The sequence below is a fragment of the Apostichopus japonicus genome, chromosome 15, assembly GCF_037975245.1.
Source record: "Apostichopus japonicus isolate 1M-3 chromosome 15, ASM3797524v1, whole genome shotgun sequence".
Taxonomy (NCBI): domain Eukaryota; kingdom Metazoa; phylum Echinodermata; class Holothuroidea; order Aspidochirotida; family Stichopodidae; genus Apostichopus; species Apostichopus japonicus.
The window spans coordinates 6980567-7006129 of record NC_092575.1 but is presented as its reverse complement, the minus strand read 5'-3'; the positions used below and the strand labels follow the sequence as shown (position 1 = coordinate 7006129).

The window sequence follows — 25563 nt, the reverse complement described above, 5'->3', positions numbered from 1 at the left end:
GATGACACCTAGATCTTGTGCACCCACCAATTAAAAAACAAGAAATGGAACAGTAACAGAGGATACAGATTATGGGATGTCCTGAAGTATAATATCAATGTAAATGCGTTATTTAATCTTAAGGTCTCCTGACTGAATTTGTTATCCCCTTACATAAAAAAGGATGGCTTCGCTCCTGGTTACCGTCGTAATAACGATCTGATTAATTACAGGCCTTTGTACAAAAATATATATGCATGCAGGTTCCTGACAAGGCGACCGGGAAAGATGGGGGGGGGGGGTCGTGGGAGTATATATATATATATATATATATATATATATATATATATATATGGCCTCCTCCCCTCCCCCCTCCCCCAACCCCGTCCACATGAGAGTCGGCTTCAACGACCTCGTGACCACACATTTACCCGGGTTTCCTTTTTAAAACCCTGCAGGGCTCTGCCCCTGATTGATATATATATGCGAAGTATACGCTTGCATGGCTAGATATATTTTGGTAACTTACGTTATGACTACATGCTTAGTTACAATCGCCGAAAGCCTGATGAATTTGACTATTTTACTTGTTAATTAGCTATGCAGATATACTTTAATCCCTTCAGTGATTTTTAACAAGCTAGAATTCTGCAGGACAATATATCACCTATTTTATTCTCGCGTATAGTACAACTAGCAAAATGTTGACTGCATGCTTTTGCTAAATGCAAATACTAGTTCGGGTCTTTAGATCATATTGTCACGCGTAGGTATACACGAGAAGTATAATACACGCGAAAAATATGTGAAGCCGAACAGGAGGTTATATACTCTCCGTTCATTGCTATTCGTATTGGTGTTTCCACTTCTAACCACCACCTTTCCTATAGGGCTCTATATGCCATATATCTTTTAACAAACGGTTTAACGGCATATTCAAAACAGATACAAAAGAGACATTTATAACATGCATAAAATACAACGGCAAGCAGACTGATTGTATAACAAGAGTTCCCCATATTAATACAGGCGCGTATCCAGGATTTTCTAACCCGGGGGGCGCGAATTACTATCTAAGCCGAGCGCCACCATCGGTTGGCGCGGAGCGTACAAGAAAATTTCTGGTTTTGATACCCCCCAGACCACCGGAAATGACACTTCTCGGGCTTGAAAATGACCAACCAAATGTACACTTTTGCCTGAGAACCAAGTATTTCTCAAATTTTTTTTCCATCCATAACCTTTTTGAAGATTGTCACCAGTCACACATCATGTTCGACCTCATTGCATGTCCTATGGATCATTGCTTTTGTAGGCGATTCTACGTCACGGCCCACAATATCCGAAAGCCCCACTTTTCAAGGTTTTAAGCCCATTATTTGTTGAGAATTTGAAAATTCACATTTCTCGTGAATAAAAATCACTTCAAAACATACCCATAATGTTGCACAAAATTCAATCTACGGACAACCAATAGGGAAAAACCTCCTTCAATCCCTAATAGACAGGTACAAATTGCACGAGTAGAGGAAAGTATGATGAAGAATGTTGGTGAGGAAATTTTCGAAAATTCAGACACAGTTAATTTATTGGTGTAGAAATATTAAAACCTCTTATTATGGCTATTATAAAACTTGGTTGAAGGAAATGAAAAATAGGAGATATTTCCGATATCAGGTATATCGAAACCGAACACTACACACATAGGCGTAGGTCCCGTAGGAGGCAGGGCTGCAGCCCCCACCCCCCGCCCCCCGCCCCGCAACCATTTTTCCCCATTTTTTTCGGGCACCTACTGAGAGAAAAATAAATAGCAATGAATAGCTTAAAAATGATCTCCTTGGTAATTAAAATAAAGTTCCAAGATTGGCCGACATTACTACTGTAAAAGGGAGTTTGACATATATGGATCTGTATGCTTTTTCTCCATCTACATAAGACAATTGCTTGTTTACATTAGCATCCGGCGGTATACTGTGCTACTTTCACGGACCGTGCGGTACACGATGCCATGCAATGTAATGACCGATGCTTGCTTATATGATATTGGCATCGATATGTTGAAGGCGCGCAAAGCGCGCGAAAAATTTTGGCTTTTTTCGGGCAAGTCGTTACAGCCCCAAATCCAATTGGGCTACGCCTTCGACTACACACATAGATAGTTTTTGAGGCTGTTCATCGTGGAACAGGCATTTCAATGCTCACTGATATGATGTTATATCTGCTCTTTGCTTTACAAATTCGAACAGGCGTGTAGCGAGTAATTGCCAAGGGAGGGGCGAAGCCTGTATGCAAACTATCTAAGCGAAGCGCCACCACGAGTTGGCGCGAAGCGAACAAGAAAAATGTTTGCCGAAAATGCCTCCCAGATCGCTGGAAATGACACTTCCCAGGCCTTGTAAGTTGCACCTATTAGCATTGTCTATTTTGAAATTACTAGCGATGTCATAAAGAAAATTTGCTCGGGGGGGGGGCGGTCGCCCCTTCCCGAAATGCGTCATGTTCCCGACGACCCCTTCGAGTTCAAGACCAGCCACAATTGGTTCCATATAGCACAATTGTACAATTGTTTAAGGCGTCCATACACACACACGCGTTATGATAGACCATATATAGTATTTATATAGATACATTAGTGAGAGAGGGGAAAAAACGTCGAAAATGGAGTTGTTGGTGTAAGGGGTAGGGTGAGGCACACACCCCCTCCGTAATCCTTGATCTGTCACTGGCTACCCTGTGTATATAATAGGGATCAGTTCTTTAACTATGACTGTTCCTCTTTCTCTTCCCGAAGTCTTGGCTATCTTCTACTCCCTCCCTTTCTCCTTTTTCTCTCTTTTTTCTTTTTCTTTTCCCATCCTTTCTCTCCTCCTTTTCTTTTTCCCCCCTCCTTTTCCCTTTTTTTCTTCTCTTTTTTTCTCTCCTCTTTTCCTTACCCGGGGGGCGCGCGCCCCCAACGCCCCCCCTGGATACGCACCTGAATATACCATGGATGGCTGTAGTGTAGATCATCAACATGTAACAAGAGGGCAATCCACGGAGTTACATTATATCTCATTGCCAACAAAACGCTGATTTCAAATTGACATCATTTATTAGTATAGCCGCTATGCAATCTAGCAATACCGTTTTTGGAGTTAACAAGACTACAGTCTTTTGTGAACCCTACACTGAGCAAAACTAGACTGGGAATCCTAACTCCAGAATCATACTTTTTAATAGTGATAAAATTATGTGAAATTTTCCACTCTTTTTATGAGGGGGGGGGGGAGTGGGGGGGAGGTTCATTTCATACTAACTTTTAACACTAGCAAGATTACCACTCATTGTCAATCAGTGAAACTCTAAATGTCTTGTGAAGGTAATTCTACATAGACTAGACAGACTTTGTCATCTTGCGCGCTATATATATATATATATATATATATATATATATATATATATATATATATATATATATATATATATATATATATATATATATATCGCGTAATCACACACTCGTTAGACTCGGGGGCGAATGCGACGTCCGTGTTTCGTCAAGTTGCCTTGGGACCATCGACATGTCTGGTCTCAAACACGATACGTAGAGCAATTAGATTTATATCTCTGCTTAAATTGGTAAACTAGTCATGTCAGGGTACGGGTTACAACTAAATGTTTGACTTGTATCGACAATACGTCGTCGTGAATGACATGTGATTTCTACATACATTTCTACATGTATTTCTCATACATTTCTAGGTGGTTAGTGCCTTATCATAACATACATGTCTAATCCCTTCTAAGCTTGCCGAAAACGTATAAACTGGGTGGATACGTGAAGTGTTTTATGCATATGGAGAGAGAAAAGGGCGTGTCTATAAGCAACTACGTCGTATTGGGCCTGGAGAGTGCTCGGAAAACAAGAATTTAGGTCACGATTGTTTAGTTTACACTATAACGAACACAGACGTATATGTACTTTTGTCGATCGGCGCCTGTTTGTCCATGACAGTGTAACTGACTAAATCTACAACCCTCTTATTTTCAACATCAAAGACATTCCTGCCTTAGAAAATCATTCGGGTCTGTCATATATGCACGATTTTGTTAAGTCTTATACCTAGACTGGGCTACAAGTTGGGTTAATGAAAGAAGTACTGCTACAGCATTGTGATAAATTGAATAGGGTTGACAAAGAATCGTGTGGGCTTGGGTGAAGTTTTGTAGGATCACATGAAACAGGGCGGCATGAAACAGGGGGACGCCGACAAGCAACTTAGTGTGTGTCCTGAAGTCATTAGTGTGTGTCCAAGTCTATAAGGGCCAGTACTAGTAGATTTTCCAAATAACCATACCGAGTACGAGTTCAAGTCAAATCTGCGGGCGAGTATACGAGTGAAGGTTATCAGTATAGACTATAGTAATATATACATTAGAACACGAGTACGTGTCCAGACCCAACTGCAAGTCTGGTGATGGATAACGAAAATGTTGAAAACTAACTTTTAGATGACGAAATGGATGATGCATGCATGGTGTGACATATATCTCAGCACACGAAAAAAAAAAAAATCAGAGTTCCCTCATCCCCAATCCTTCTTTAGAAAAATTAATCGGTGAAGTGATACGGATAACATTTTAAGTCAATTTCTCAACAAAACTCTAAAACCACTCAATAGTGTTCTAGTTTCACTGTCCGCCAAGAGCAGCGGAAGAGATATTGCTATTGAAGAGCTTTAAATACTGTGACTTGTTTTGAGAGACATCTCTATATACCAAGTGGCATACCATGACACATACAAATGACTGTCATCATCCTTATCCTTAATAGGGCATTTGTTGTGTGCAGCAATTGGTCCTTATTCCATACAGAGGTCTCCAAATTAAAAGAGATTTTATACCATAATGGTTATCCCAGCAGGATTTTGGAAGAGTGTGTAAACAAATTTCTCAATAAGAAACTTAGTTCTGAAGTGGATAATCAGGATAAGGATGATGACAGTAAGTACATGATTACCATTCCATTCATAGGTCACCCTTCACTAAATTTCAAGAGATCCTTAACTAAACATTTTAGAGGCATTAACAAGAAGTGTATTATAGTTTTCAAAAACGTTTAAAGTCGGTAATTACTTTTCTTTGAAAGATAAGACCCCCATGATCCTTAAAGCCAATGTCATCTATTCATTTGAAGGTTCCTGTGATAAGAACCACACTTACATCGGTAAGACTAAAAGACATCTGGCTACAAGTGTCAAGGAGCACTTATCTGACAAATCTGCAATCTATGAGCATATGATCACTCACTGTATAGACTGCCGAACAGCTAACATCACCAACTTTAGTGTCATAGACAGCGGCTATACAGACTTTGAAATTAAAATTAAGGAGGCACTGTACCGGTACATCAAGAAACTCAAACCCGTTTTAAACGATCAACTATTTCAACATGGATCGTCATATATACTCAACTTATTTTAGAACCTCCTATATCTTTGAACATGGATAGTCAACATTAATACTACAACTTTCGTATGCACTATACATAAGTGACTATATTGTTATCTATTTCCTGACGAGGAAGATGGGAAATCTTCGAAAACGTTTGAATATACACTACTATGACTTTCATCAACTGTTTCGTTTTATTTTGCTCGTTTATATGGTTCTACAAATGTACAACTCTTCCTAAACTTTACATATAATGTGAGTCAGGTCAAGTAAAGTAAAGTTTCAAGTCAAGTGTCAAGTCAAGTCAAGTAAAAGTCAATTCAAGTGAGTCAAGTAAAGTCACATATAAAGTGAGTCAAGTAAGGTGTAAATGAAAGTCAAGTAAAAGTCAAGTAAAAGTCAAGTAAAGTGAGTCAAGTAGAGTCACATATAAAGTGAGTCAGGTCAAGTCACATATAAAGTGAGCCAGGTCAAGTCAAGTCAAGTCAAGTGTCAAGTTAAGTCAAGTAAAAGTCAAGTAAAGTCACATATAAAGTGAGTCAGGTCAAGTCAAGTCAAGTGTTAAGTGAAGTCAAGTAAAAGTCAAGTCAAGTTAAGTGAGTCAAGTAAAGTCACATATAAAGTGAGTCAAGTCACACTTCTTAGTGTTAAACCTTACAGCTTTACAGCAGGAGGCGATGTTACATCGACTAGAGAAAGGAGCAATGTGTAAAGAGTGTTCGTCTTATCAAAAAAAATAAGTACAGGCTACGCCGTTCGAGTACAACGAAGTTATGAACAAACCTATAGACCGGGGTATAGCTGTCTGAAACTGGTGGTACTCTACAGTTTATCATCCATACCCCATAAACTATTTTCCAAATGCCTGTTTAAATGAATTTTTGACTAATCTTCTCGAGTACTTGGTTGTTTTCTCTTGGGATCTCATTATTACAAGGGATGTTATAATATCCATGATTGAGATCTATAAGCATGAATGATGATACCATAAAAATTAAAATTAAAATTTTCGACAACCTAATTCAATGTTTTCATGGCACTCATGTGAATGGTCATACGTTGCCGGGATGTATACTGATCGTAAATGTTGAATGTCTTAAACCGTTAATCATTAACCTGTAAACTTTGATATGCTGAGCCTTAAAATTCCAATTGGATTAAAGTTACCACCATGTTCTCGTTAAAGCAGCATTTTGCGTTGGGTCGCTTTTTCCCACCTTTTTAACATGTGCATCGATTTTTTTAGATGTATCAATCATAAAACAGCAAACTAAGATACCATCCAAGTTTCACCCTGCCAAGAGCGTTAATTAGCGAGTAATTAACGATTTATGTCGATAACGAGTAAAAGTGTCCTCGACAAAGTTTTCATATCTCCAAATCCACTAGTTTGAATTCCACCAATCAGTGAATAGTATGTTTATTCATGAGCATTTTGCGTTTGGTCGCCGTTTTCTACTTTTTTTGACATGTCCATTGAGTTTTTTACATTCATCAAATCACAAAACAGCAAATTAAGATATTGGCCAAGTTTTTCCCTGCCAAAACCGTTAATTGGCGAGTATTCCACATACAAAATTAATCGCATTCAGTTCCCAAACCCACTAGTTTGAATTCAACCAATCAGAGATGCAGGTTTAGTTATGAGCCGTTGCTAAAAATAGATTCAAGACTTTGCGTTGGTACAACCAGGGAGTTGTTTATGCAACTCTCTGGTACAACTGCCATATAGACGGTACACAAATCAAGCGTGGTGTTATATTACGTATTTGTCAATGACGTTCGTAGTGTTTAAATATTCATATTATGGGCGAGGTTTATTGGGTTCCCAACGGAAAATATCTTGGAGAACAACAAAGTTGAAAGTTGCAATTTTTTCGACTTTTATGCCACCATTTGAAGTAAAATATAAATAGATAAGCTAGTTATGTATGTCGTTATGGCATAGTGGAGTCAGTGAGGTTGAGAAAAATCATAGAAAAGGACGCAAAATGCTGCTTTAAGACTGATCGAGCACAGCCAATACTCATAGCTAGTACAGTAACAACTGTTCATTCATACTTAGTAAAGATTCCTAAATCCTATTGGTCCATTCAGGTCAGCTGACCGTGGTTAATCCTGTGAGTAACGCACGGTAAAATTACGGGGCATCACTTTAATAAATCTTTGGTTATATGTAACCAAAAATGTTTTGTTTTATGATTTTTCCCCCACACAAATGGTAGTGTATGAATGAACGGGGTTAATCAACGATCTAGCGTGCGTTTCTCACATGATTAATGCACTCCGGGTGTTAATGCTATCGCTGGATGCACTCGGGCTCCGCCCTCGTGCATCGCTTGCATTATCCCCCGATCGTGCATTAATCCTGTGAGTAACGCACGCTAGACCGTTGATTAACCCCTTATTCATGTTCCACAACCGTGCATACAGTTATACTACTGCGCTGTGTTCGTAACACGGTAACATGTGTTACAGGTGGCACAGTAATTACTGCAAGTTTTTTCTTAAAGCAAATTTAGAAAACTCACAGCTAGTACAGTAACTACTGTTCATGTTCCACAACCGTGCATTAGTAACTACGGTACTGCGCTGTGTTCACGACACGGTAACATGTGTTCCAGTTGGCACAGTAATTACTGAAAAGCTGTTACAGGTTAAACTACGAGTCCGAAAGGTGGTGAAAATTTGCAGTAATTAAAAAAAAAAATTAAAAATGAACTTTATTCTCGAAAACATTTACAATCTACATCATACGGGAATTAGGGTGGGGTACAGGTGGAAAGGGGAGAGGGAGTATAGCCCTTAATTGAGAAACGTTGGTATGACCAAAGCTGCCTAAATATCCTGGAACTTACAAAGAAAGTTTATTTTCAAGAAATTTCAGTACTACAGTAGACCAACAAACGTTTTCTGAATTTTGTCAAATTAAAATGATCAAGCTTTTAGAGATCAAATTTGACAGGTTTCATTATCTACACAACAAACATTTACAATCTACAACATACGGGAATTATGGTGGGGCGGTATAGGTGGAAAGGGGGAGAGGGAATAGCCCTTAACTGAGAAACGTTGGTATGACCAAAGCTGCCTAAATATCCTGGAACTTACAAAGAAAGTTTATTTTCAAGAAATTTCAGTACTACTGTATAACCAACAAACGTTTTCTGAATTTTGTCAAATTGAAAAATTATCAGGCTCTTAAAGATCAAATTTGACAGATTTCATTATCTACACAACAAAATATTATAATCTACATCATGCGGGGAATTAGGGTGGGCGGTACAGGTGGAAAGGGGGAGAGGGAATAGCCCTTAACTGAGAAACGTTGGTATGACCAAAGCTGCCTAAATATCCTGGAACTTACAAAGAAAGTTTATTTTCAAGAAATTTCAGTACTACTGTATAACCAACAAACGTTTTCTGAATTTTGTCAAATTGAAAAATTATCAGGCTCTTTAAGATCAAATTTGATAGATTTCATTATCTACACAACAAAATATTATAATCTACATCATGCGGGGAATTAGGGTGGGCGGTACAGGTGGAAAGGGGGAGAGGGAGTAGCCCTTAATTGAGAAACGTTGGTATGACCAAAGCTGCCTAAATATCCTGGAACTTACAAAGAAAGTTTATTTTCAAGAAATTTCAGTACTACTGTATAACCAACAAACGTTTTCTGAATTTTGTCAAATTGAAAAATTATCAGGATCTTAAAGATCAAATTTGACAGATTTCATTATCTACACAACAAAATATTATAATCTACATCATACGGGAATTGGTGGGGAAGGGGGGATGGAGGGTGCAGGTGGAAAGGGGGAGAGGGAATAGCCTTTAACTGAGAAACGTTGGTATGATCAAAGCTGCTTAAATATTTTTTTTTATGGAAGTTTATTTTCAAGACTGAATTTAAGTACTACGGTAGACCTACCCAAAAAACAAGAAGAATAGCAATAATAACCTAGACTGATATATGTACAAATCTACAACATAACATACTATTTGGTGTACCCTAAGTTTGTGCCTACAGCTGATCCTTTTTGAATAAATTCCCATACAAGAGACTGAACTACACATATATATGACCCAAACCATATACAAACAACGATATAATTACAGTATTATTGCAGAAAACGTTACCTTATATACGCCTTAAGCTGCCTGGAAGTTCTCAGTATAGGCTATGAAAACTGAAACTTCAAACTTTGTCGATCCTCTCAACAATTCCTTAATAATTAAGAACACAATATCAGCGGCATATTGTTCATACTTTTGTGTCGGCGAGATGTTGATGTTGAGTTTGGAAGTAATCTGTTGAGATATGACCAGACTTCAACTGCTGGGGTGAAACCGATAGACATTTAGATATATATCTATATATAAAAGTAATATATGTACATGCAGTTTTGTTTGAAACATTGTTATCCGGTGTTTTCATCACCTGTTTTTGAACCAATTCTGCAATGCATGAATGAACCCGACCTATACCTATGCTCCTTTTACAAACCATACATCCAACCAAATTTATTTATAGTGATTTGTAATATCGTATACCTATTTCAGGACCAGCTTTAAAAAAAAAAATTTTTTAAAATGGTGCAGTCCTTGATATGTCATCAATGTGTCATCAATTATTTGATACACTCGTATGTTTGACCATGGAGGCTGTTTTTACCTCCATGGTTTGACTCGACCAAATAATGGTCTTTTATCTTGAAATGAACAAACGGTGAGTAACCTTCGATGATATTCAACACCAAGGCTCGCCCTTTGTAATATGTATCGCAAGAGTGTCTTTTTGAGGCCATTCAATCTATATAAACATTCTTATTGTTTTTTTTTTGCGATGTTGTATCTAAAGAACAGACTAAGTATCCCGGCCGCGAATTTTTTTTTCCCAAACAGGTTCTCAATTGTGTATAAATAGTCGCTCATGATTGGTCGGAAAAGTTACGTCATAACAATAAAACCCTTCACTTCGAGGTTATCAAAATGTCTGCATCCATTCGTTGCAACGAAGATATACCCATTCAAAATTACCCGCAGCTTTTCGTAAATATATGTAGATGTGTTTGGAATTGGTTTAGACATAATGAGCACACTAGTATTGTATGATCTACTTTGATCGAAGATTTCTGTGAAGGCATTTATCGATAACATCGCACAGTGAAAGTTTCGTACAGGGGTACATAACACATGCGATATAGGCCTATATGTATTATAACTGTGTACACAGTGCAGTGTGACGGAAATACATCATACTGTAGCATGGTGGGCTCATAATTGACGCACTTAAGGATTTGATCAACGATTTCTATCAAGGAAAAATCAAAATCACTCAACTGTATGTTTTTCATATGTGTGGTTCCTCAGAAATGTAATGATCTCAATATATTTATTGTTCTGTGCATATGCAACGTACAATTGAGCAGAACTTGACCACAAAATGTCTGCCGTGTCAAGTTCTTTCATATACCCCTAAATTGACACATTCGTCGATAAGCTAACTGTAGTGAAGGCTTTAGTATACATCCATTGACTTTAGATGCTGTTTGCTATACTTGAGCCTCTAAGCTTAGACAGATCAGGTCCCAGAGAGTAGTGTTATCCATGATATTGAGGAAATGTTGGTTATTTTTACTAGGGTGCAAAATTTCCAAATGCCCAAAAAAACGTACAAAACCGGGGGAAGGGTGCTAAAAGCTTAAAAATTCCACAATTTGGTCATCAAATAGCTGAAATGGATTCAAACTCATGAAATATGTAATTCTGCTTGACTGCAAAAAGTTTAGATGGCCTGCTCTATCGTTGCTAGTAATAACTGAAGGTGCGTCAATTACGGGGGTGCGTCAATTATGAAGCCTTGACTATACACCAAACTGTTGCGTATATTCATTCAAGGCTGAACTCGCGTCGTGAAGTTGATTTTGGTGTAGGCCTACCCATTCCACGAAACGAATTCCGATTTCAATAGAACGGCTGACGAATCTTGGATGGCGTAAACACGAAACCGATAGAATGTAGCGTATGTATCATAAGTAAGGTCAACATGTTATCCAAGCATTAAAAGTAAAAGTTAGGGCGTTTGCAGGGAAACCGCGTAACAAGACTTTATTAAGTGTCAGTGTGTAACTCAGTGTATGTCTTCGAACTATCAAGCGTTTGATGCTGACGTCACGAGCAATCTGATTGGCTGAAAACTCCGTAATTGAGAACCTGTTTGGGAAAAAAAAATTCGCATCCCGGCCACATAGCCTTTTTTTTTAGTGGTTTACAATATTACAATCAATTTTGTTCCTGTATAAAGTCATCCTTTTGCAAAGACGTTGTTTTTATTTTAACCTTGCTTCCATTCCCCCTCTGCCCTTTGTTGTTGATGTTGTTGTTCTTTGAAATAAATTCAGTGGTGTTGGAAGCTATCAAAATGGTATGATGATGAGGAGGAGGGGGAGGGGGGAGGGGAGGGGGGATAAAAAACACTGCGTTTGGGGTCTTCCTCTAGCGGAATTTAATGTTGTACCTGCCATCCGGCTTTTCTTAACCGTAATTAAGAGACGAGATACTTGGATGTATATCGTGAAAATTCTCGCTGATTACCAAGGCTTGCATTATCAATCTTAAGGAAGCCATCAAGCCGTTAAATAAATTACTTTTTTTTTCAAAAAGCGACACAATTTCTGATTGAAAAACATTCCCTTTCGAAAATCATTCACGAGCGTGTTAATTCGTACACATGGGTTGCCGTTTATACCCTTCGATGGCACCGTAACGAACTCTTCAATCCAGTTACTTAAAATATCACTATACTTAATAATGAATACGTGTTGTGACCATTTATAAACGTAAAACAAAATTTTTAAAACGAAAAACAACATTTTTAAAACGAAAAACAATTTTTTTCAACACGAAACACAAAAGCTAGAACTGCCTGAAATTCAGCATCAGATAACCCCATACTGAAATATTGCCGGATATAAGGCTGTCTTGATCCATACCGAGCATTCCAGAACGCACATCGAATTCTGCTTGCACTTGCACGGTCAGATCCTCATGTTTGTGAATGTGTGACTACATAATATTTTTTTCTTTTCATTTATACATTTATTTTTAAATATTTGTTTTTCGTTTATAAAATTTGTGTTTTTCGTTTATAAAATTTGTGTTTTTCGTTTTAAAAGTTGTGTCTTCTATTATATCCGTGTTTTATGCATTTTTTTTTTGCGTAAGAATTGTTCTTCCCAAAGTTTTTTTTTTATTTATAACGATGCATGGTACAGATCCAATATCGTGCTCATGGTGCTGTCCGCAGAAACCATGCCATATAATTTGCTATACATTTATGGGCTATGATTCCATATATAGACAATTAATTATACATCAATGGCTTTATCATTCGCCTACTCCGGTTATTGGGTCTACAATGTGGGGTACACCCCTCAGTCTGACAAGTTTTCAGTCCGACAAGTTTTCAGTCCGAAAATGAAATACACGTTTTCAGTCCGAAAATAAAATACACGTTTTCAGTCCGAAAATGAAGTACACGTCCGAAAATGAAATACGGCGCATATTAGACTTAAAAGGCAGATATAGGGCGTGTGTCATCATATCACAATCACTTCACGATAATAACAATACGATAGTATACAATTGATGAATGTTTATAGTGCAATTGTGCGATAGTGCAACTGATAGTTCGAACTGATAGTAAAGAAATCGATTGGATCTTTCGTACTAAGTCTCACATCACCGGCCTCAACAAAGACTTGGGACCCCTTAACAACTACCAGTTCTACAATCATATATGTAATCCGTTCTTTGCTCCTTAATCCGCTTCCTGTATAGTCATGGTTTATTTGATTCTAATTCCATCAATGCAATTTACACTTACCTAGCGTCATACTTTCATTGTGTTACATTTTGTACTTTTCATTCGACTGCTAAGTATGTTGACGAAGGTCCCAGGGTGACCGAAAATTCCAATATATTTTCTAAAACTTAACTATATGTTTGTCAATTGTGAGCCATATATTTATATTTATATATATATATATATATATATATATATATATATATATATATATATATATTATTATTATTATAATAAAATACACGTTTTCAGTCGGAGCTTAAATATATTCTGTTCATTGTATATAGGCCTATATATTATTATATTATCATTATATATATATATATATATATATATATATATAATGATAATATAATCATATAGACTCTGCATTTAAAACTACAGAGCGTAAATGTGTCTTGTCAATTATAATGTATAAAGCATGTCCCTGTACAGCAACGAACGCCGAAAGGGACAAATGTACAACCGAAACATAGCTCCCTGTCCGATGCACTACATATATGTAATAAAGACCATGGTTAATTTGACCATTTGTGTGTAAGCCACATTTTATAAGACATTTTATATGGCCGAGTAGGGGATGCAACCTTTGAAGTGTTACATATTGTTATCTATACAGCCATCCATTGTATGTAACACTTGTCTTGTCTTGTATATATCCTGTGGAAAATCAAATAAATCAAATCAAATCAAATCTGCCTGCTTGCCTTTGTATTTTATGCATACATTAAATAACCGACTTCCTTTGTATCTTTGCTATCTGAGTTTTGTATGTGCTGTTTAAATGGTGAGAAAAGAGGGGATTGAGAGGGAAAGTGAGGCGGTCCGGGTTGGAAGCGGAGACACCAATACGAAATGCAATGAAAGGAGAGAAGCCCTCAGTTGGACGTAACTTATATGTATACTTCTCGTATAAAAACACATGTAACGCGTAATACATTTCTGTAGCTTGACGAGTGATGGCAAGCCAATTTGGATTTACATCACCGAGTTTGATAACCCTGTAGTGCCCTGTAGTGTCAGTATAGACCCCAAATTAATACACGCTTGAATTGCTATAAGTTTTCTAAAAGTACTTTTCTGGAAGTCTTTACTCTCCAAATTGTTCTCATACGATTTTTAAGGAACACAAAAGATGACTGAATGTCTCAGTGAGAAAAATGTCCTCGAAGGTTGTAATATAGGCGAAACGGTTTAAAGAATTTGGATCAAAGATGACCATATTTGAATATCTAGCATAATTTCGGCCAATACAGCATACCTTTAATGTCCCAAGTGCAGACTTCCTCGCCCTGGTGTCACTTTTTGTTAGTATAGAAAGGGAGTTTCCAGGCGGTAAACTCCTGTCATGACTTTTTGAACTTGCGATGAACTTAAACATTTAGGCAACTCAGCATAAACCACTGGCGGATCCAAGGGGGGGCCAACGGGGGCCATGCCCCCCCCAAAAGGTGAGCCAAAAAGTGTTTCCGAACATCCGCTGAATCATATGATTGGAAATTAAAAAAAATCGAGAGGGATAGCAGTGGTAGACTAGTCTAAACCTTTACGTTTTCTGGTTTAAAATTAAATGTATGAGCATGAGGATTTACAGTTTATCACCATTTTGCAGTTACAGGCTGGTTGTAAGAAATTTATAACCTATGAAAAATAAAAATTTTTGAGAAAGATGATCCCAACTTTGTTTTATAAATATTTTAGAAAATTACACCTGGGAAACATTTTTTTAGAAGTAAATTAACATCACCATTGTACACTTTTGTCGCACCAAATTGCATCTGAGGCAGCGGCGTAACGCCTATGGGCTCGGACGGGGCAAACCCAGGGGCCCCCGACCAAAGGGGGCCCCCGCTGCACTGATGTACAGAACTTAGAAGAGGGGTACCCTTTTTTTTTCTTTTCTTTTTTTGAAACGGCACGTTTTCGTTGGAAAAGAAACTATAAACGAGACAATGGACATATTTTTCTGTGTGACGTTAGTACCTACTCAAAGCTGTTATCGGCTGTGGTCCTATTTATTACACTTCCAGTCACAGTGGCGACCACAGAAAGATCATTCTCCAAGTTGAAGCTAATCAAGACTTACCTACGTTCAACCATTTCTCAAGATCGGCTGGATTCGCTGGCTATCCTTTCCATGGAGAGCGAGGAGGCATGGTCACTTGATATAGATGGACTAGTCGATATGTTTGCTGACAAGAAGGCCAGGCTCAGTAAATTCAAGCTCTAGCCTTTCCAAGTTCTCGGGAACTTGGATACCATTTGTCCACAGGAGTTACGCCACGGGTGGAAATATACATGTTGATGTTAATTGGACATTGGTCATTTGGTCTTATTGTCCTTTCAATCTCTTAATGTATTCTAGCTTTGCAACACATTTTTTCATGTTCCCAGTATGACAGACAAGGCGGACCAAAAATGTGTCTATGAACGCAGATTTTCCCCAAAATCTCAGTCGATAAAATCACCACGAAATGTTCCATATACGGCTTAGATTACACCAGAGAGCTTGTAGAACCCCAGAGCTTCCAGGGCCCTAAGGCGGGCCCTGGACCCACGCCTTTGGGACTTCGCGCTCCGCGCTCGTGATGTGCGCTCCGCGCACATCGGTTGATTCTCCGCAGCAGCCAGGGGGGCCCTTCCTTCCCTGGACCCAGGGGCACCCAGACTCATCGTTACGCCGCTGATCTGAGGGCATTCAGCAATAGAAAATTTTCCACCCCCTCCCCTTAGACCCCTCCCCCATATCACTCTAACGCCACTTTGGCCCCTCCCAAACAAAGGCCCTGGATCCGCCAGTGGCATAAACAAACGTTGCGCCATCAACTAGAAAGCCATGGAAACAATATTCGTTCACTGTCAATTATGTCAATAAGAGACAAAGCAACATAATAATGTTCTTAAGAGTGTTAGCTCCAATTGAGGAGTGTTAGCTCAGTGGTTAACGCCGGTGCCTTTCAATCATAAGGTCGCCGGTTCGAGTCACTCCATGATTAATGTATGTCTACCAGTTAAAGAGTTGTTGACAATTGAGAATTCATAATCATAGACTATAAATATGAATGTAAGAGACTGACTTCGGTCAGCTTGCGGCTTTGATAAGCCAATGAGGCTTCTTCGCGAATTCCTGCTTGCATGAGGATCTAAAATACATACATACGTACATACGTACATACGTGCATACGTGCATACGTGCATACGTGCATACGTGCATACGTGCATACACCATGCTATTGAAGTGTATAACTTTAGTTATTAACATTGTGGCTCAATTTGAATGTCAACAGGGAATCGAACCAAAAGCAAAAACAACAACAATATTAATGTCAAATTGTATCAATGCATCAACAAAGACAGAATGAAATACTTTCTTAAGTTCTGGGGATCAGTGAATTATTCATTCCCCCCCCCCCCCGATACCCTATACGTTGAGAGTGTATACTTTTCACTTTTTTACAGCAACCCACCCCCATCCCCCTCCTCCAAAACAAAACACAAAAGGAGGAGGGAAAAGAGGTTGAAGGATCAATCGATAACATATAAATCTTGGCTCTAACGCAAATTTGAGATTTTTATTTTTTTCTTGAAAATAAACTTGAACCATGTTGTTGTATAAATCGAGCTCAAAAATTGACTCTAGTTTTAGAGAAACATGTCCGGATATTTCTGATCTGTAGCCTTCCCTAATGCACCAAATCTCCTCTATCCACCAATTTGACTCCCTTCATATGCACGTAACCTTCTCAGCTTTATTGTTTTCATGAAATGATGTCGCTCTTGTTAACAATAATCCACAAGTGTTATATTAAAAGAAGAAACACATGCTACTTATTTCAAAAATTACCTTCTTGATGAACTTCCATTACACATACGCCGAAGTCTATAGTGCAAAACTAAACAGAATGGCGAAACGCAGTAAGGTTTCGATGGCTTCATTGCACTATAGACTTCTGCTTTAAAAGGCATTGAAGACTCGCACCAAACAGCGTGCCGCCATCTTTAAAAAGTTAACTTTCCGTTGCTTGCAAGTGAAGTTCTTCTCTTGTCGCTACAAAATTCATGAGACAGTACTGAAACGTGATACCTTGTTATTTTTAGCTGGACCTGAGATGTCCATCGCTGTATCGTTTTTGTACACTGTGCTGTGGGTATTGACCGCAGTTGTATGTACTGACTGTACACTAGTGTCTTATTAACGACGGTAGCAAGCTGTGTGTATTTTCTGGGATCGATGGTGGTGTCTCACACTTCTGTTACGCCTCATTCGAAACTAGGTCAGATTACAGGCATGAGACGTTTCTCTTTGCGCGAGTCTTCACACCCTATAAACCAGAAATAGCTGTTGCAATATAAATGGCCCGAACCACTATGTTGATGTTCAATTACACTATGGCATGGTAAACACAGGTCAGTCTACTGGATGTGGCAATACATGTCACACCTCTACCCAAAACAACAGGGGTCTTGTACTCAATGTGATGCATCCACACACCAAGTATGAGAAGTATCAACGATTCCCATCGTTAGATATCATGTTAAAGGATTTTCAGAGTTTGACCTCTGGTGACCTCAAATGAGACTTGACCTCACAAGCAACAGGATTCTTGTACTCAATATGGCAAATCCATAACCCCAAAAAACGACCACTGCTAACAATATCAAGCTTCCAATATCAAGCTCACAAAATCAAGTTTACCTTGGGGGGGGGGGCTGTGTGAATTAACAAAATACGCTATTTGTATCTTTAAATTTAAATTTGGTATATTATAACTATTCATGGCTATTCATGACTATTAACAACCACTGCTTTCAGTGCAGGTTGTATTTTTACACCACCATTTTAAGTTCTTAAAAATGTCCCTTTAAAACATCTGAGGCTCATCACGATTTAAGTGGATGGACTACTTATAAAGTCTAACACGACAGACCATTATAGGTCAGTTTCTCAGATTCAGCACAAAATGATTCAAAGAGAGAAAACATACATTTTTTATGGCCTAAAATAACATGTTTACAATGTAAATACAAGTTTGTGGTTAGGACAAATGGCGGTAAGTGAAAGTTCACAACGGATAACAAATACCAAATGTGCTAATTATGAAGGAAAACAAAAACAAATACACTTTCATATTTCGTGATGGTTGGCACGAGGTCAAACGGCTTCATGAAGACCGTCTCAAAATACTTGTGAAATTTAATCAGATCCTTCCCCAAGCACTGTTCACTTTGTGTTACGTTGTTGCATATTGTTGAGCGTACAATGGTTACGAATATATAATCAAATAACGGGAACAAAGTGAACCTCTGTGATGAATATAATTAGATGTCAATTAAGCAGGATTTTATATTCATACAACTTCAGGCGTGGAACAACAAACCAGGCAATTTTCCGATAAAGAATTCTCGCAAGCACTTGCTTCGAATATTGCGGCTGAATGTTGGCCCATAATTCACACATATTCGACAATTTCTGTGAGCGAAATCTGCGCTATTAGGCCATCAGCTGAAGGTCGAAATTCGCTTGTTTCGTTCCAGCAACTGCGGGTCTAAAATTTCTCTACAGCATTGAATACATAAATTAATTAAGATTAATGATCCAAAAGTTCTCCATGTACTTTCCTGCAGTTTTTTTGCAATTCCGCTCGAAAGATCGAACTATATTTTTTATTGCGTATGTTAAGAAACTTGCCGTTTTACGTTCAAAAGTTGTGCGCCAGTGAGATATCTGTACCATGTGATATGAATTGTCCAATGAGCCATGAGTTCTGCGTGCAATCTTTGTAGAAAACAACAAACATGGCGGCTCCCACGGGCGCTAGTCAGTCTCCGACACACGGAAATCTACAGTGCTCAGTGCACATTGAATCTGTAAAATTTGAAGCATTCAAGGCACTGACGAATAAACGATGGACTAAAGTTACTTCCTGCGCTAAAGATTGGCTTAATCTTAGCGGCGGAGACAGTGATATCGCCGTACTACTGATTACTCCATGGCCTACTACGATCAAGCGTGTGTTCAACAGCATAGTATGATGGGGTTCCACGATAAGTGTTACAGGCGGTTCATTGATAGCAAGCACATTGCTGCAAGAAAACGGACAGTTCCAGAGGAGACCCCATATGATTTTAAACGAAGAATTGACGGAAAAGATCGAGGAAACCAAGCAGAAGCTCTGGTGTATTGCCTGTTCAATTTATTATATGTGGGAAAAGAAACAATACATTACTAGGCGTTGCAAACGGGACAAGCTGCAGCAGGCAGAGACTTTCGATGGAGGTAAGCCTAAGCATACTACACGACTTTACTTGAAGAAGTTGCATAATGCAAGATCAGTAGCTCTTAAGGGATATAATCCAAGTCAAAGGGCACAGTGTTGGACCTGAACATAATATAATTAGTGGCATGGTCATCTGATTTGTTTTGTTATATGGTGGTAGGAACGGAAATTTGTTTCAAATTCTCCATCTGGGCACTAGCCTAAGTGTTAAATACAGGCTTCATAGTTTTCTTACTGTGGCCCTTTATTTGAATGATAGAGATATTATATTAGTTAGAAAAATAAGTGTAACAAAGGTGCAATAAGGTTAGGTTTGCAAGGTCTTATGGTCAGCCTGTCTAGCTTTACCAAAATGAACAAGTATCTGTCTCCTTTATTATTAGTAACAGATATAATCTACCATTGTATAATTTAAACCATAACATTAAGAGATAATGTACTGTACTGTCAAAAAAAGCCTGTTTTAATTCTTTTTTGCATGACACTGGTTTGCAAAATTTGAATGTGTCTTTGTTTGTCCATAGAAGATGAGCAGATCACATGGTATATAAATAAAATTGCCTTAGTTCTTATTTGTTCAAACTTACATTTTGATCAACAGAAAATGCAAAACAATTTGCTTTTTTTATTTCATTTTATTAAGGTATTGCTTCGACAAGCAGCAGAGCGGAAAAAAGATGAGCCCAGATTTTATGAATATTAGAGGAAAAGACCGTGTTGCCATTGAAGTGAGGTACCACTCTCTATGTTGAAGAAACTAGATACAATTCTTGACAAGGAAGACATACAGATCTTGAAAGGTAAAGTACTCTCTTCAATGTGTGGTTCATTGAGTGTTCAGGGGTGGATCTAGGACTTTTGGAATATGGGGGTCCTCCCCCAAGGAAAATTAAAAAATTCTCTAAACGCTTTGAGATGCAATATCAGGTTAATCTTTCCATTGAAATTATTAAAGTAATTTGCAACATATTTCTAGCTGAATTGTAAATATATTGGTACCCCATCATAAAATGTGAGACTCAAAAATATCCAATTTCATGGTACAAGGTGTTCTGTTCATCTCCTCCTCAGAGCAGAGTTTACCACCAACAAAAGATGCTCTGATCCAGCATGTTAAGCGCTGCACCAACCAGGCTGCTATTCACAGTAGGGCATTGCAGCAAAGGATTGATGCACTCTCACCAGAGGGACATGGATGGAAACTTGAAAATGATGACCTTATAATCACTTGGATGACGAAGCCACCTGACCCAGATGTTTTGCTTCAGTGTGTCAGCAGTAGCTGTAGAGTCGGCAAATGTCTTAAAGGAAGATGTTCCTGAATGAATGCACAACTACCGTGTACAGACCTATGTAAATATAGAAATTGCAGCAACTTCCAAGAAGATGTTGAGATTGTTGATGCAGGGGAAGATGATTTAGAGGATGAACTGTGATGGTGTTAAATCTTGATATCTTAGTCTGAAATTTTAATCAAGTTTGAAGTTTGTGAAGAGGGTTAACTTTTTCAAAGTCATGTTGTCATTATTTTGTTCCCCAGAGTTTAAAGGAACCAGAAAACATGATCTTATTCATATATTAATTTTAGCTATTAGTAGTTTTACATAGATTACCCTACCTACCAGACACCTTTGATAAATATCCACATTTTCTTCAAATCACACTTTTTTTTGAGAGGGGAGGGGAGGGGGGAGGAGGGTGTTATGGGCATGCTTTACCTCTTGCATATTCACAACTACATTTACTGATGACGATGACGCAAATACCGCGTCCTGAAACCAGTCAAAGGTTTATATACTGTTGTTGGGGAACCATCGCCCCTGACCCTGTTCCAATATCACGGTTCTTTATTGTTTGCCGTAACATTTCGTTACCTGTTTTATTCATATTGTTAATATGTTCTGTGCATCTGTTCAAGTTTTGACTGAAGGATATTCAAGTCTTTAGTGACTTTTATTTCATCTAATTATCTTCACCTCTACTACGGAATAGACTTTCCCTTTTCCATACCATATCTGACTACCATGCAGTGAATTGAAGTGGATACTGTTAAGACTAGTACAACTGTCCTTGGATGAACTTTTAATCACTTATTAATTCCGCGCCGCGCCTTTTGATGAAGAACCTGTATCTTGAATCATCGCAAAGGCCCAGCTCTACTACACCATTGAGTGTATCGACCCAGTCTTAATAGATACATTATTTCTTTCTATCTGGGGCTTAAGTTAACTGTCTTCGTTATTCACTTATTTGTACCATTCACCTTTATTATTCATATTATTTGTAGAATATAGAACTATTATTATTCAAAATACCATTCGAAACCTTGTCGATCTTTTCTTTTATACGTTAACTCCCTTGGAAACTCTTTTTGCACGAATACGAATTATAAACATGTCGTTTCAGTAACAAGGAGAAAGTACCTAGTTTTGCAGAAGACTGTAGAAAGAGTACTAAGGTAACGGATATATACCGACTATAACTTTATTTCACATCTACGATATGCCATGACGTCTTAGTGTGCCAACTTATATATTGATTTATACAAAAGAAATAGCTCACTGGTCTTGGGGCATTGGTACATCTCATTGTAACTAGGGATTTAGCTACATGTAAAGTAGAGGGGGAGGGGGTCGCATTTGTAAAACAGTTTGGATGGGGAGTGTAACAATTATGGAGAGGAACTTTTCATTATATGTGTATATTTACGCATACATGCACAGACGAAATGCATTCATAACATAGGGGGAAAATCTAAAAATATTTGATTTATTACAAAGCATTATATCTGAGTTTATTAAAAGTGGTACATTTTTATAATTAAAACCCTTAAGTTATAATGTGCAAAAATTGTATTTCATATTTCAAAGTTGAAAATGTGATTTTTTACCATTTTGGCGAAAATGGAGGGGGGGGGGCACAACTTGTAATGCCTGAAAACAACCCTCACCGACCCTTAGACCAGAATCCTCTTCCACCATTCTTGTTACCCTGACCCAACTATTATACAAAAAAAATATATCAGTCGTAATTTAACATATAAGAAAAGAGTGGTATGTATGCACCACTGTACCAAATCTAACGTTAGCACATGTGTTCCTAATACATAGCATCGTAGCACGTAATGTCTACATAACATATCCAATTTCAAGGGTTTCTTACAAAAATACTGCAGGAAATTTTTTGGAGAACTTTTGATATAATGTTTGTGATGCATTAAACTACCCAAAAATGCATTAAAAGTCTAGACCCGGTGTTGCTGGAACGAAACTGATTTTACAGCCACATTTTGAGCTTCAGCTGATGGCCTAATAAGGAGTGACCAGAATTATCTCATGTGCGCGTGTAATTCTACCAAAACGTGATTTCCCCGAAACCTGAAACTCTATAAATAGTTATACTCCACCGGATTCAACTGATGAAAAGTTGCATGTCATTGTGAACGGATTGAGGCGCTATATCACTTTATCTTAGGCACATAACGTAGCAATATATTTAGCCTATAGTGAATGTTTCGCACCGATATCATCGATATGAACAATATAAAATATCGCGGCGTTCTGGCTACGTTTCGAGGGATTTTAGATTTGTTTGCACCATATGTAAATCATTTCAATTTATTAAGTATACCTCATGGTACGGCTAGGAATTTTATTTTTGCTGAACTTGCATGAAAGGGGGAGGGGAAGGGGAGGGGAGGGAAGGGGAGAGGTGGGGAGGTTGGATGGGTGGGTTTGGGTGAATGGGGTGGAATGCACTCTTATATGTGATTTTCTACGTGAAACCCTGATATGTATGCATACTGACATGCGTAAAAGGTGCGCTTATGAAAATAACTAATTGTGATATATTTGTAAAGATGCGTTGTAGTCCAAGGTCGTATATCTATGTCACTTTTAAAGATCGAGAAATGACCCTTTAAACAATCGAGGCTCACCAATCAAAGTGGTTGGACTATTTAGTCTAAAACGCAGCCTAGTAGGTTTAGTTCCTTAGAGGAAACACAAAACTCAATAAGACAGAAATAAGTCTTATAGCTTTAAATAACATGCTTAGAGTGCAAAAAAAAAAAAAAATCACGTTGCAAACGTTTAACAGGATCACACCACGTCACACCACACCACGTCACACCACATCACACCACGTCACACCACCGCACATCACGTCACATCACGTCACACACGTCATACCCACGTCAAATCATGTCATACCACGTCACACTACGTCACACTACGTATACTACATTATACTACATAACACTACGTTACACTACATTGTAATACGTTACACTACATTATACTACGTTTGAATACGTTACACTACGTTATTCTACGTTTTACTACGTTATACTACGTTACACTACATTATACAACGTTTTACTACGTTAACAATTGTTTTTTTTTGTGCCTACAGACACTTATAAATGACAAGAACAACTTTTCTTCTAAGAAGTCATATACAAATAAGCTAAGACCTAACCCCATGTAAACAATTTGGTGGTTTATTATAGATAATGATCACGGTAGTTGAGAGTGAGGTAAGAAAAGTCAACCCCAAGATAAAGCCTGGGGTATGAGATACAAACAACTTGATCAATTCTCCGATGTTTTTCGATGCTAATATTCCATAACGATTAACGGCCACCAACTTAAAACCATTCAAGTTTCATTTCACAGGGACCCCGACACCCGCGTGAGAAACATGACCGAGAATAAATATAATGGGGAGGGGATGGTGGTCGGTGGGGTGTGAAGGGGGAACGGGGGGGGGCACATGATCCACCCACCCGACCTTCATGGCTGTAGTGAAGTATATAGTGATATAGATACTGATTAAAACTATATTCTTTGAATGACGATATTCTTGACCAAACAGCCTCCGGTTGCCATAGTGATTGGACAGAAAAATACGAGCAATAATACACACATGCACACACTCGCATTGCCTTCATGAAACAACGAAGTTGTAGATCTTGTCAGTTTTTATCTATATGTCAAAAGAACTTAACCTCAACGCCAAGAATCTCTCTCCCTTTCATCGCAAAATACATTTTCAGCCATATTTGCTTTTCAATCTCAACTGCACAAAAAAAAAAAGGAAAAAAAAGGAAGAAAAAATGAAAGAAAGCCAAGCTAAGAAGAAGAAAAAAAATTCTCTCGGTTTTTGGAGAACGACCTTAGAACACCTGTTCCAATCTTTCACACTTGTCAGTCACTTTGGGTAAAATTTGCTGCCCTTTTTCTTTGGTTTTTCTCACGTAATGTTAGTAAAAATTCATGTTGGTAAAATGTGTTTTACTAGATGAAATCAAAACAAATCTTGTAAATCATGCGGAAATTTACACAAAAAACAAATGGGTAATTACTATTTCGTCTGTCCCATGGAGGTACTTCAATATCGTAGATATTAGGGGGGAGAGACATATTTTATATAAAAAAATTATAAAGGAGGAAAAAAGGTTCGAAACGGTCAAAATTGAGGCGGTCTTTGTTTTTTTGCGTGTTTTGCCTAAAATCACATTTTCAAACACTGCACATAAATGTTAATTCAACAAGTGGTGATGTATATGTCGTATTTCGATGAAAATTTATGTGATTTAAAAAATAAAAAAATGCGGGTTCGTAAATAATTTAAATCAAACGATGAGGGGCAAATATGGAAAGTCATATAACATATTTGAGATGATGTTTTAACATGATAGAGGTTATTATGGTGTACATATATACATTTTGAAGAGGAGGGGGAGGGGGATGGGTAGGGGGGGTTGATGGGAGTATAGATGAGATGGAGGTTAGACTCATGACGGACTATTATGAAACTACTAAGGCTAACTAGCAAGTTAGTCATACAGACTAGACCGCACAAAAATTACTCTATAGAAAAAGTCGATAGGATTTATGTTCAACAGCTTACTCATTGTGTGGACCTATAAAGAGTCAACTGACCTGAAATTATGTGACTAGATTCTACAACACCTACGTACACAGATGAATAGAAGGT

At 38.0% G+C, this 25563-nt stretch overlaps 1 protein-coding gene and 1 long non-coding RNA gene across 8 annotated transcripts in view; one reads left to right on the top strand and one right to left on the bottom strand.

The window, feature by feature from the left end:
* LOC139980476 (nitric oxide synthase-like protein) overlaps window positions 1–25563 on the bottom strand; it is a 269723-nt gene that overhangs the window by 77666 nt on the left and 166494 nt on the right. The window lies entirely within an intron of this gene.
* Window positions 18796–22273, top strand: LOC139980480 (uncharacterized). 2 transcript variants are annotated; one of them, XR_011797566.1, is made up of 3 exons: window positions 18796–19562; window positions 20207–20363; window positions 20640–22273. It is a non-coding gene; the product is annotated as an uncharacterized lncRNA (long non-coding RNA). The 2 variants fall into 2 exon arrangements; XR_011797565.1 differs by having other exon boundaries at window positions 18797–19562; window positions 20635–22273.